This window comes from Globicephala melas, chromosome 12 (genome assembly GCF_963455315.2).
Source record: "Globicephala melas chromosome 12, mGloMel1.2, whole genome shotgun sequence".
NCBI classification, from domain to species: Eukaryota; Metazoa; Chordata; class Mammalia; order Artiodactyla; family Delphinidae; genus Globicephala; species Globicephala melas.
The window spans coordinates 59892543-59906815 of NC_083325.1; the positions used below are offsets into that span (position 1 = coordinate 59892543).

At 45.6% G+C, this 14273-nt stretch overlaps 1 pseudogene; it reads right to left on the bottom strand.

Annotated features, from left to right (window-relative positions):
- Positions 1-14011, bottom strand: LOC115854328 (DNA polymerase subunit gamma-1 pseudogene; annotated as a pseudogene).
- Between the last annotated feature and the right edge of the window lie 262 nt (positions 14012-14273).

Sequence of the window (14273 nt, forward strand, 5' to 3'; positions counted from 1 at the left end):
CTGGCTTCATTTTTCCAGGGAGCCTTTGGTGAGTTCAATTATCTGGTAAATATCCAGTGCTTCCCCCTCGGGAATCCCGTATCTGCTTTCCATCCCAGTTGGGTTGGAAGGGGTTTTACAATCCATGGTCACTTCCTTCCTGAGGCACCTGGCAGTTGACCAGGTCAAAAGTGCCTAAAGATTGTAAAAAAGCTTAGGAGAAGAGGGGATCATAGCCTTTGCATAGCTCAGTCAAGCACTTAAATATACATTAGCACTTTTTGTACAACAGTCGTGTGGTAGGAAACCACTTTATCAAAAAAGGTGTCTCAGGTATCTCAGGCTTGCAAACCAGCATTCTGCAACTCCACACCTCCAAGGGTTTGAGTCAGTGGAAGGTTTCAGACACAGATGAGTAACATTCCTAACTCAAAGCTCTGTCTTAGCTGCATTCTGAAAAGTACTAAATGTGGAGAAAAAAGATTCTGTTAATACTGAAACAAGGTGAAAATTACCCATAATACTACATTAAAAACACAAGTCACATGAGGCAAGAAGTGAAAATCTTCCGGTCCTTTTGATACACCCCAGAGGTAACCGTATATTTGGTTACAGTATATTTGGTTATTGTATCAGTACAATATCGGCTGTACTGAAGAAGGCGACTGACTGGGGGCAAGTCATTCAGACCCAGCTTGTAGGCAAACATGCACCTGGTCAAGAGGCTGGCGATCTGCAGGGCGAGGGCAGCACAGTAGCAGTCCTCCTCCCGCACCAGGTAGCGAACCTCATCATGGGTGCTGATGCAGAAGCACCCATCGATGGCGAACACCTCAAACAGCCACTTCATGGCCACAAGCATGAGGTGTAAGTAGTCCGCGGCGGAGCTTTGCACCGCTCGATTCACACAGCTGGTCATAAACGCCCCCCTGGACAGCAGAGGGCTCCAGGGCTCGGCTGCTGCAGCAGCCCAGCACCGGGGTACTGGTGTGTCAGACATCGCAATGCTCTCCAGCTTATTGAACGTTTCTGACTCTGTGTCCCCCATCCAGGCTTATTCAGCAACCTCCTCCCACTTCTTCCATTGTGATTTCCTAGAAGCTTCTCTGGATCTTGCGTAGATCCAGCAGGGAAACCAAGCCGTCCTCCATCCTGTCCACAGGGAGGTCCAACTCCCTCACCAGCCACTCGCCCTCATCTAACAGCCGATAGCTGCAGTGGCCCTTGGTGACTGCATACATCTGTCGGGCCTTCTCAGCTGCCTCCTGCCGCGTGAGCCAGTGGTTGAACTGCATTAGGAGGCGCTCAGCGAAGGGCTGCCCCCCCCATAGATGCAGCCATAGTTGAAGACCTTGGTGTGCTCATGGGTGATGCCCACTGTGGCAGCTCTCTTGCTGTGTAGATTGGTGCCCCTGCTCTTCCTGCCCTGCAGTGTCATCCACCCAAAGGCCGTGCAGCCATGCACGCCAGCAAAGTGGGCGTCTCCAAGCACAGCTGCAATCCACAGCGCCTGTGAGCCCACGTCAGCACCCACGAGGGCGTAGCTGGGTGGGACCTGCACCATGGCCTTCAACTCACTGCCTACTCGGTCAGGTCGGGCGTTGCTGGCAATGAGCCAGGTGGGCTCTACAGCCCACGTGATGGGCTGTAGATGGTGATGGTGCCAGCGGTCACCCCCTGGGGCAGGATGGCCCCATAGCGGCCTTCCTCATCATAGTTTGGGTGCCTGGTCACAGCACGGGGCAGAGCTGACCTGGGCAGCCACACCACCATCTGGGACCTGATACATTTATGGGCATTCCTACAAAAAGAAATCATTTTGTTGATTTCCAAGGCACGGGGCCCACTGGCAACTCCTGGGCCAGCCTGCAGGGTGCCGTCCGCCATCTTGGGCAGGAAGTCTTTGGCGAAGGGGCTGCCAGCATTGCAGCTGTTACCATCCTTGTGAGGCAGCTTGAAGAACCAGCAGCCGGGGATATCCACATCATTGTAGGGTCCGTTGCCATGGTGATAAGCTGGCTGGCTGGCTTTTGGGCCACCAGCAGCAGTCAGAGCTAGGAACTGACCTGGAACTGCCACTCTCAAGTTCTCCATCCTGGCCTCGGCCTCCACTTCTAAGCGGCCCGTTTCTCCCACCGTCTGCCACATGGCGCTGCTGTCAGTGAGCAGGAACTCCTCAGCCAGGTCTGCCTCCTGCGGCTCCAGCTGCTGCTTCCCCTGTTCAAGACAGTGCTTCCTGTACAGGGACTCGATGGCTATGTAGGGGCAGGCGCCCCCAGGGTCGGCCACTTTTACCAAAGGGTTCTGGGATTGGAAGCCAGGTCTACTGGCTTTAGAGTCCAAATAGCCAGGAACTGTCCACGCTATTGCACTGCTGTGAAAAGTAAACAGTCCTGCACAGGCAGGGGAAGGGAGAGGGAAAGAGGTCAACAGCAAGGAGGACTGCAGCAGTGGGCCAGTTGGGCTCCAGGATGGGAGGGGGTTGTAGGGCAGAGATGGATGGAGTGGTGGGAGAGGAAGTTGTGAGACACCAGTCTGATTGTGAAGTGCCTTACGGACCCTGTAGACAGACTTGGCATGCAGATGTTAAGCATACACGGTGATTCTTAGAAAAATGGAAGTTCAGCAGGTTTTAATTGTCTAGATAATTTCTCAAAGTGTGGTTTTATGTATTTTTAAATCAATCACCCGGAGTGCTTGTTTTAAATGCACAGTATTGCCCCGCCCCACACTGTACGATGAACTCAAATCTGTGTGTCTAATAGGCCTCTCAGATCATTCTGACGCACCCTGGAGCTGAAGGATTTGAGAAGTGTTTCCTAATGGGTAGTAGGGTGATCAATTTCTGCTGATTTTATACTGACTAGGAAAGTTCTGCAGACAGCTGAAATTATGTTCTTATGTTGTTTAACTAAGAGGGAGGTGGAGCCTGTGTTGGAAAGGACAGCTATTAACAGTAGATTAAAAGTATATTCTTCCAGGGCTTCCCTGGTGGCGCAGTGGTTAAGAATCTGCCTGCCAATGCAGAGGACACGGGTTCCTCCCTGGTCCGGGAGGATCCCACATGCTGCGGAGCAACTAAGCCCATGCGCCACAACTATGGAGCCTGCGCTCTAGAGCCCACAAGCCACAACTACTGAAGCCCACGCACCAAGAGCCTGTGCTCCACAACAAGAGAAGCCACCGCAATGAGAAGTCCATGCACCGCAATGAAGAGTAGCCCCTGCTCACCACAACTAGAGAAAGCCCACACGCAGCAACAAAGACCCAACACAGCCAAAAATAAAATAAATTTTTTAAAAAGTATATTCTTCCATATTAAAGTGAATATTGTCTCTCCCAAATTACAGACCCATTTTTAACCTTAGACATTCTTTTAAAACTGCCGCTCTGGACTTCCCTGGTGGCGCAGTGGTTGAGAATCTGCCTGCCAATGCAGGGGACACAGGTTCGAGCCCTGGTCTGGGAGGATCCCACATGCCGCGGAGCAACTGGGCCCGTGAGCCACAATTACTGAGCCTGCGCGTCTGGAGCCCGTGCTCTGCAACAAGAGAGGCCGCGACAGTGAGAGGCCCGCGCACCGCGATGAAGAGTGGCCCCAACTTGCCGCAACTAGAGAAAGGCCTCGCACAGAGACGAAGACCCAACACAGCCATAAATAAATAAAATTAAAAACAAAAAAAAACCCCCTGCCGCTCTGCTTCCCAAGCTTTGGACTGGTTCTCTGTTAAACACTTTCCTCGAGGAACAAAGTAGTTTTAGGCACAGCTGATCATCACAGTTGTCTTATTTCATTTCATTAGGGAAATGAAAGAAAGTAAGATTTTCATAGTGTTCCTTGCTTCATCCACCTTTGAATGCAAAGAAAAGAACTCCAGGGCTAAATCGTAAATGTCTTTATGAATCAGCAGAGATTACACCTCCTATCGAAGTATAATCTTCAAAAGATCAAACTTGACTGTTATACATATATAATGAGTATTAGTCAAATTTATTCACCTCCTTAATGAGGAAACGGATAAGATGGCAAAGCTGGTTTGAAGCAGAATCGGAGGAACAGGAATTATGCGGTCTACCAGGAAGGGTGTTTTGAAATGAGTGTGCTGAGTGATCTGAGCCCTCCAAAATGAATAGCAAAGTCAGGCATGTAGCTCAGCGAGTCTCAAAGTTTTGTTCTCAGTATCCCTTAATACTCTTAAAAACTGAGGATCCCAATGATCTATCAATATTAACCTTATTAGAAACTAAAACACAAATGTTTAAGTATTAGTTATAGGGGACCCTTGAACAAGGTGAGGGTTAGGGTTACCCACCCTTCCCACAGTCAAAAATCCAGGAATAGCTTTACCGTCCGCCCTTTGTCTTGGGTTCTACATCTCTGGGTCCAACCAACCATGGATCATGTAGCACAGCAGTTGGTATCTAAGGGAAAATATCCGTTTATAAGTTGACCTGCGCAGTTCAAACCCGTGTGTTCAAGGGTCAACTGTATTTTAAAAATAAAAATAACAAGCCCATTATATGTTAACATTTTTTAATGAAAAATAACTTCAGATATATTTTGAGAAAAGAGGCATTGTTTTACACTTTTGCAAATAGAACACTTAATTGGCTTATCAGAAGACAGCTGAATCCTTATATCAATTTCCGCGTTCATATGTTGCAATATGTTGTTTTTGGTTGAAGTATATGAGGAAAATTTGGCCTCACAGAGTTATGTAGTTGGAAAGGGAGGACCTTACAAAATCCCTAAAGTGTCTTGGGAACCCTCAGCGGTCCTTAGATTACACTTTGAGAACCACTGCCCTAGATTAAGAAATACCCTGGCAGGCATGTTAAACAAAGCACCAGTATGACCTTGAAAGGACATGCTGTAACTGTCTTTGGTTATTTCCAAGTTTTGGATGATTTTTCTTAATACTTCAAGGCCTATGTCATGCTCCTGTCACCAGAAACAGACTGGGTCAGACAGACCAAATTCCACTTGTGAACAGTGGGAATTGGGACTATATTGTAAACTCATTTCTTTAAACAATCCCCCTAAATAAAAACATCTTTTTTTCCTTTCATTATAAAATGCAAGAAATTTAGAAGATATAAAAACCAATTATCTTGAATACTTTGAACTTCTTGGAGATAAACACTGATACCTTCTTCCTTTTTTTGTTTTAACTTTTTATTTTATATTGGAGTATCGCCAATTAACAACGTTGTGATAGTTTCAGGCGCACAGCAAAGGGGCTCAGCCATACATACACATGTATCCATTCACCCCCAAACTCCCCTCCCATCCAGGCTGCCACATAACATTGAGAAGAGTTCCCTGTGCTATACAGTAGGTCCTTGTTGGTTATTCATTTTCTTTTTTTTTTGTTGTTTGTTTGTTTTTGTACGCAGGCCTCTCACTGTTGTGGCCTCTCCCGTTGCAGAGCACAGGCTCCGGACGCGCAGGCCCAGCGGCCATGGCTCACGGGCCCAGCCGCTCCGCGGCATGTGGGATCTTCCAGGACCGGGGCACGAACCCATGTCCCCTGCATCGGCAGGCGGACTCTCAATCACTGCGCCACCAGGGAAGCCCGGTTATTCATTTTCTAAAAGTTCCCCAGGTGATTCTATTGTGCACTTAGGACTGAGAACCGCTACCTAGTCTAACCCCATTTTCTTTTTCTCTTTTTTTAACATCTTTATTGGAGTATAATTGCTTTACAATGTTGTGTTAGTTTCTGCTGTATAACACAGTGAGTCAGCTATACGTATACATATATCCCCATATCCCCTCCCTCTTGCCTCTCCCTCCCACCCTCCGTATCCCACCCCTCTAGGTGGTCACAAAGCACCAAGCTTATCTCCCTGTGCTATGCAGCTGCTACTCTCTCACTTCATCCCAGCTTACTCTTCCCCCTCCCCGTGTCCTCAAGTTCATTCTCTACGTCTGCGTCTTTATTCCTGTCCTGCCCCTACGTTCTTCAGAACTTTTTTTTTTTTTAGATTCCATATATATGTGTTAGCATACGGTATTCGTTTTTCTCTTTCTGACTTACTTCACTCTGTGTGACAGACTCTAGGTCCATCCACCTCACTACAAATAACTCCATTTCTTTTTATGGCTGAGTAATATTCCATTGTATATATGTGCCACATCTTCTTTATCCATTCCTCTGTTCATGGGCATTTAGGTTGCTTCCATGTCCTGGCTATTGTAAATACTGCTGCAATGAACTTTGGAGTGCATGTGTCTTTTTGAATTAAGCACGGGAGTGGGATTGCTGGGTCACATGGTAGTTCTAATTTTAGTTTTTTAAGGAACCTCCATACTGTTCTCCATAGAGTTTTTTTACATGTAAGACATTTTGTATTATTTCTGGTCTTTACAACAGTGCTTGAAAGTTTTCAAGGATGACAAAGCTGAGGCTGAGAGAGGCAAAGCAAACTGCCTTGGGCACATAGCTACTAGCTTTTTCTATTCTAATCAGACGTCTTAGTTCTAAGATAGAATCCTCTCTAGCTAGTCTACGTGGGAAGGGATTCACAAAGGCTATTAGAAATTTGTGGAATTTCTGGAGAAGCTAGGTTGAGCTTCTCGGAACAACTCTCAGAACCACACCTCAGATTTGACCATGTAATGGAGCCCAGCCAAAACACATGGACTCTGCTGTGGACGCTGGAGACAGTCCCGTCACCACTTGACTTCAGAACTGGCTGCCTTTGCTGGCCTGGACCTTCTCTGTTTTCTCAGAAAATTCACTTTCAAAACAAAGTCTTACACATGTATATCTGATTGGTAGACTCTAACACACCTGTTGTGTTAATTTCAAAATTTCAATGTATTTTTAAAAAGTTATTCCAGATGAGGGAGGTAGGATTTATACTTGGAGAATTATCCAAGTGAGAAGAAGCTGTTTGAAAGATTTGGTGTAGGGACAGATGTCCACCGCAGTCACCCTCTGGAGGCCCAACATCAATGTACACCCTCCCTCCATCCTTAAATCTCTAGCCTGCAGAACACAATACAACAATCCCTTATACAAAATATGCTACTCTGTCCTCAAAACGGGAAGCCCCAAATTTCAGTTGATTGCATTCAGCTCCATATTCAGAATTTTGATGTTCATTCTTCTAATTTAAACACACTCTTTTCTTAATGCCCTGTTAGCCATGGATAAATTGTAAAATAAATCCACAGAGGCTATATACACTATATATCTGGGGAAGGGAGAGGGGAAAAATTTAACATATATTCTTATATAACGTAACTCACCTGCAGGGGGAATATAAGGCTATAGTTGATATTTACCCACTCCATGTTCCCTTTGCCCTCAGCCACAACTTGGTCTGCCTTTACCTGGTGGAGTGACCCTAACCTTCACTCCTGAGCATCTGAGTTCTTGGTGGCCCTCTACTTCTCTAAGGTTGCTCTAGTCCTGCTAACTTGCAGCATTCCGTGGGGAGGTACAAGGAGGACCCCTCAGTTTGTGAACATTGCTTCGGCCTGTCTAAGGAAGCACTCCTATTTTCCCTAACACCCAAGATCAACGGCCTCAGCTGAAACGGTCGGCACTCCCCACTGCACCCCATCTTATTTGCTGGTTTAGTGGCGTGGTGCAAGGAACCTGAAATGGCCAAGTGCCAGTCTCAACTGGTAGAAAGATTCCCCTGGTGGAAACATTTCTCTTTCGACATTTTCTATATCACATCCATTGGCACTTAATTATCTTCCCTTTAGAACTGTTCTGCATACCCTGATTTTTTGAGTCATCGGAGAAGCCTAACCTTCAGGGTAGGTATGGAGGTATATCAAATGTCTAAATCTTAGCCCTAACGTGACTTCTTTCGTATTCAATAAATCCACCCCCAACTAAGGAAGATGCCTATTATTTTTGTCCTTGCCTTCCCTAGTGTTTGAGAGATATACGGATAATGACTAGAGGGCTGGTAGCAGCAGGTGTCTCTGGAGAAAGGGATGAAAGAGATAACACAGCGAATTTTATGATATCTCAACCAGTCCTCCATCTTGGAAATAATCATATGGTCTTTTAACCTTGTGGCTTTTAGATCCTAAGCTCTCAAAGATTTATTTCTTGGCAGTAAGCAACATTTAGAAAATCTATCTTTATTGTTAAGTCTGAATATTCCAATTTATTATTTTGTTTAGCCCAGTGGAATTATTAGAGGACGTCAGTCATGCCCAATTGCCACCAGTTTATTTCAAACACTTATGAACAGAGAATTGCAAAATGTCTTTTTTTCCCCTTGGGCCTATACGCGCTTGGTATTATGCTTATGCAAACAGAGTATGTAAGCACAACTTCCTTTCCTGTATGTGCAGGCATTCGGCACATATTAGTGTCATGCCTGCTACATTCCAGCTACACTCCATTCTGGAGACACAGTGGTGAAGCCCAGGCATGGTCTTTTTGCCATAGCCTTTCTATTCTAGTAAGGGGGTGCTGGTACATACCACGTTTGGCTCTGTCTCCTGCTGCTAAATTAGGATGGCCTGTCATTTACCCAGAATACAGCAGGGGGCAGATAAAGCCCATCTTTCAAAATCATTTGCGGCAGCCCAGCATTTTAGATGGCAGCAGATTAGAATTGTCACTTCAGTTTTTGAAGGAAACTAGAATCTGGTTTTGCATTTTGCTCATTGCTTATCCGACTTCCGGTATCTCTGGTATCAAATCTGGGAAAAAGCCAAACTGCAGGTACATTTTCTCTTTCAGAGTAAATATATTTGGGAAATAGCTGTGAGGGACGCTTGCTAAGTAAAGGAATTCTACTCTGAATGCTTTCAAAAATAAAGACTATTCAATGGATTTAACATTAATTCAATTTAATATTTTCTATAAATTTGAATTTTCATTTAAGTATTTGCTTAAGTTGAACTGTAGCTGTGTTTTGATTTTTGCTGAGAGGGTGGGTAAAAAGACCATCCTCATTAGCTAATCTTATTCCTATTTCAGAAATAGTAGCCACTCCTACATCCTTTTGGAGTGAATTAAGAGGAAACGTTAGAAATGTAGAGAAAGCAAATGCATGCGCGCGCGCGCGCGTGCGTGCGTGCATGTGTGTGTGTGTTTGACATACTGTTATGGCCACAAGAATGGCATCAGAGGGGCAGAAGAAAGGAAAGGACCAAGGATGTGGGGTGTTGCATTTTGGGCAAAGGCGTCGAGAGAATATCCTAATTTTGGACTTTTTAATGGTATGTTAGGTTTGCTGGGTCCTTTAAAGCAATAAGTATTCAGCTGAGCTGTGAAGCTAGACATTGGAATTTCCTATGAAAAGGAAAATCTGAGCTAAAGAGAGGAGAGTTACCTGAGCAGATACCTTTTATCAACCAGCACCTTACTGGATCTTTTATTAATCTATGGTTTCCCTGGGCCTCCTGTTCTATTACTCTCTACGGGACAAACACAGGAAAACTACACCAACTCCCTCTGGCAAAGGCTCCTTAGAGAGCCAGTGGGTGAGTAGAGGTGGGAGGGGAGAGGGCTAAATCAATTTCTAGTGAATCTGAGAGCCAATCAAATCTTATTATTCTGTTGAATTATTTCTCTTCTCCTGTACATAGTAAGTTCTGTGGGACAGGGTCATGTTTATCTTGTTCACCACTGACTTTCCTGTGACCATGACATTTTTCATACACCAGTGCTTTAGAAGCAAAAATAACAGCCCTCCCACTGACCTCATTAAGAAAAGACTAAAGAGATTAAGAAACGTGGGTAATCCCAGCCATGAGTTATTTGGAAATTGTGTGTGTGTATGTGTGTGTGAGAGATTTCCAATCATCTGTCCCTGTTCACCTATGAATATGACGAAATGCAGAGGTACTGAGTAAGAATAGCTAAGGAGTTCTGAAATGCCTTCGAAGTTGACCTAATATTGTAGATTCCTTCAATTAGAAGGGCCTTACCCTGCCCCACCCATCCAGTTCAGGAATTCTGCAACGTCCCTAAAGGGAAGTCACCTTATTCTGCTGGAACACTCACCAAATCTTGAAGTAGTGATTCCATTACGAGAAAGCTCTTCTTCCTTTTTCTTTCTTTCCTTGTTTTTTTTTTTTTTTTTTTTTTTTGGCAAGGGGTGTTTAAAAAATGTAGAAAAGAATGTAATGACTTTCACATGCCCACTGTCTAAGAATAAACAAGTACTAATGTTTTGTCCTTTTGGTCTCAGCTGTCCACTGTTGGGAAATAGTTCTCCATGGGTCTCTCACCTTTTTGTGCATTTGCGAGTGAACTACTGGGCCATCTTTTCCAGGGTGTTTGGATGGTGAACGACTGTGGAAGGTAGAGATGGTGGTTCCCTTCAGAATAAAGGGCAGGTTACTTATGACCTTGGAAGACAGAGTGTGTCTCGCAATGGAGCAAATGGCAGGTATGCTTAGTGCCCATTGTGAAATTATCAGGTTCCTTAAACCCAGGGTTCTTCTCTCCTGTAGTCCAACCACTGCATGTGCAGGTGTCATCTGGTCCTCTTCACATTGCCCTTAGGAAATTGGCACCAAAACGCTGATCTGTCTCTGCTGCTATTGCTGTGAGTAACAAGCTGCCTTTTGTCTCTGATCCAGGAGTTTCGTGCCAGCATCCATGAAACTGCTGTAGGTTACTATTTAAACCATCATAGGCCAGAGAAACAGGTGGAAATAGCTCCCAAGTAATATCAATATTAAAACTTGATGAGGATAGAAAAAGAAAACTAGAAAATTTCACTTATGAATGTAGAAGCTAAGATACTAAACAAAAATTAGTAAGCACAATCCAGTGAAAGTTACAAAAAGAAAGAAAGGAAATTAAGCCCATGTTTATTTCAGGTTTATAAAGATAGTTTGAAATTTGGAAATTCATCAAAAAAATTTACTGTGTTAGATTGAAAGAGAAAAAGCCTGTATTATTATAGCAGTAGAAACTAAAAGCATTTGATAAAATCTAGCAACAATTACTGATAAAAATTCCATGTAAGTTAGGGATAGAATAAAACTTTAAACATGCTGATGACTATATCAAACTATGGAATAGAGAAGCCATTTTAAAACCTGGAACAAATAGCATTGACCACTTGTATCATTATTTAGTGTTGTTTTGGAAGTTTCAAATAATGCAATAGGACAATAAAATATGTAAAATGTTGGAGAAAAACCAGTCACAAAGAGGCGGTATGAGCCAAGGAAAGATTAGGAACTTGAGACGCACAGACGTGGATCAGAATCTCACTTTGGCTCCATTTTATCTGTGGAACTTTGGGCAAGCTATTTAATTTTTTACAATTCAATTTTCTCTTCAGTGAAATAGGCATAATAATAATTTTTGGAGATCCTGCACGGATTAAATTCCCTGCTGTCTTGCTTTTTTTTTAATATTTATTTACTGGGACTTCCCTGGTGGTCCAGTGGGTAAGAATCTGCACTCCCAATGCAGGGGGCCTGGGTTCGATCCCTGTTTGGGGAACTAGATCCCACATGCATGCTGCAACTAAGAGTCCGCATGCCGCAACTAAACATGTCGCAGCGAAGATCCCGAGTGCCTAAATATTTACTTATTTAGGCTGCGCCAGTCTTAGTTGCGGCACTCAGGATCTAGGCCCCTGACCAGGGATCGAACCCAGGCCCCCTGCATTGGGAGTGCGGATTCTTACCCACTGGACCACCAGGGAAGTCCTCCTGTGGTCTTGTTAAAGGGCCCAGCTCAGTGCCTGACACATGTTCAGTGTTCCACAAATGTTAATTCCTTCTGACACTTTCAACCTCTGAGAATTTGAAAAAGAATAGGGATTTGGATGTCTGCGAAGCCTGTCACAATAGCAACCTCTGTGATTAAGAATAAAACCAGTATAGAGATGCCTAATTCTTTTTGTTCAAGCTTCTTCCAGATACCTGAGAACTTTCAACAGTGGCAACCCAAATTGATGATTCTGCCTCTTACAGAAGAAAATCAATAAACATTAGCTCCTCTGAAGCAGGCAAATTACAGGAACAACAAGTTCCACAGTGTTTCATAATCTTATGACAAACACCATCCGAGTTCCTGGACGAGGAATCTTTTCTTACCAGGATCCCACTGGCCAGTCCCACAGTGGGCTTTGTCTCCCTCTCTTGGTTTTGTCACTCTGCTCATATGATTTGTTTGCCCTTTTGCCTATTGTGAGCTTGCCTTCTCCTGGTTTGGTAAGTTCCCAGCACTTCAGAGGCAGCCCATGTCCACGGAGAGTCCTGGGAGGCCTCCTGATCTGGCCACAGCGATAACAATGAAGGTTTATTTCTCTGGAATATTTTTAAAGCCTATGGCTCAGTCTTCTCTGCTCATCTGAGAGAAGTATCTTTGAGTCAGCTTAGGGAGACAACACTCCCACTGTCAACTCTGGGATTTAGGGTCTGTCCTGGGCCACAAAAGAGCCTTCAGACCTACCCCTGCCTCAGGCAAGTCCTCATGTATGAGCTGGGCCCCATGCTCCAATCTGAATATGTTGTCCTCAGGCAGTTCTATTAGGAGTAGGGGTGCAGGGAATGTGAGGTTGGGGCACTGGTGGAGAAAGTTGGGCTGCTCTGGACATGTAGAGAAAGGTATAACTTGGGCTTGAGAGCAAAGGAAACAAGTCATGAAACTGACTCTGTGGCTCGATCATCTTTATTTATTTGTTTGTTTGTTTGTTTATTTATGTATTTGGCTGCACTGGGTCTTAGTTGCAGCATGCGGGATCTTTAGTTGCAGCATGCAAGATCTTTTTTAGTTGTGGCATGTGGAATCTTTAGCTGTGGCATGAGGGCTCTTAGTTGTGGCATGCAGAATCTAGTTCCCTGGCCAGGGATTGAACCCGGGCCCCCTGCATTGGGAGCACAGAGTCTTAACCACTGGACTACCAGGGAAGTCCCTGGATCATATTTATACATCACAGAAACGTCACTGGACTTGATAGCTGAGATAGCTCAGGCTCAGAGGGGTTAGGTGATTTGCCCAACACTGCACAGCACTGGAATCAAGACTGGATCCAGATCCTCTGACTCCTGGTCCAGTGCTCACTCCTTTCACTCAAGGTCCTGCTCCCCCCAGGTTTACTTTGATGATGCAGCAGGTAGGACTCAGCACATTAGTGGAGCGCTTGGAGACTTGGTTTGGTCACCACCTCAACACCTGGTGTGGTCACACTCTTCAGATCCTAAAGCCTTCAAGGCTGGGGTGACGGGATGGGACAGGAAAGGGGAGGAGGAGAAGCAGGAGGGATTGGGGGACCTGTCAGGGGTCAGGGAAGGCTGGGGCTCAGAACTCTAGGTGATGTGCCAGAGGATGTCTGACTCACAGACAGCAGGGTGAAGTGTAGAGGATAGCCAGACAGACCCTCACTGTGCCTCCAGCAGGCCCATAGTTTAGGGAGGGCACAAAAGATGTGGAAGATCCTCTCTCTGCTAGCAGGACCTCTTCTGAGGTGGAATTGGCAGTGCTGGAAATTCCTGCCCAGGGTAGGCCCAGCTGCGTAGACCCTACTGCATGGCCGTGTCCAGTAGGTTAACAGGGCCATCCCGGGCAGTGACATGAATTTGACCTTGGGGAAGGGAACCCAGGGCAGCATCCTTTCCCTTCATACATCTACTTCCCTTTTGACTGGCTTCCCTCTTTTTTTGTTGTTTTTTTTTTGCGGTACGCAGGCCTCTCACTGTTGTGACCTCTCCCGCTGCGGAGCACAGGCTCCGGACGCGCAGGCTCAGCGGCCATGGCTCACGGGCCCAGCCGCTCCGTGGCATGTGGGATCTTCCCGGACCGGGGCACGAACCCGCGTCCCCTGCATCGGCAGGCGGACTCTCAACCACTGCGCCACCAGGGAAGCCCTGGCTTCCCTCTTGACCTACACCCCTGCTTTTTGCTGCCAAATGAGTGGTGAGGGCTGTGACGATAGTCACAGAGGATCACAGGCAGTTTTCAGGGTGTGCATTCACACCCTTTCCTGTCATTAGGAAACATGCAGTTTCTTTGAGATTCGACTCACCACGTTTCTTGCTCTTGCCTTCTTTCTCTTGAAGCATGGGGCCATCTGGGTTCATTTCTGCTGTAGTAGAAACATAGACGCCACCTCTTTACCGTAAGAAAATCAACACCGTGGACATGATGACCAATGGCAGCTGATGCTGAGGCTCAGAGCTGGGGAGGCCACAGGACTGATGGCGCCTGAAGAGGACGCATCCCACGGCGGGCCGTAGCTTCCTGGCACCCACCTCTAACCGTCATGGAAGCCTGCAGTCACCAGCTCTTTCTATTTTTTTAAGAGAAGTTGAAAATCTAAATTGAAAAACTTCGGCACAAAAT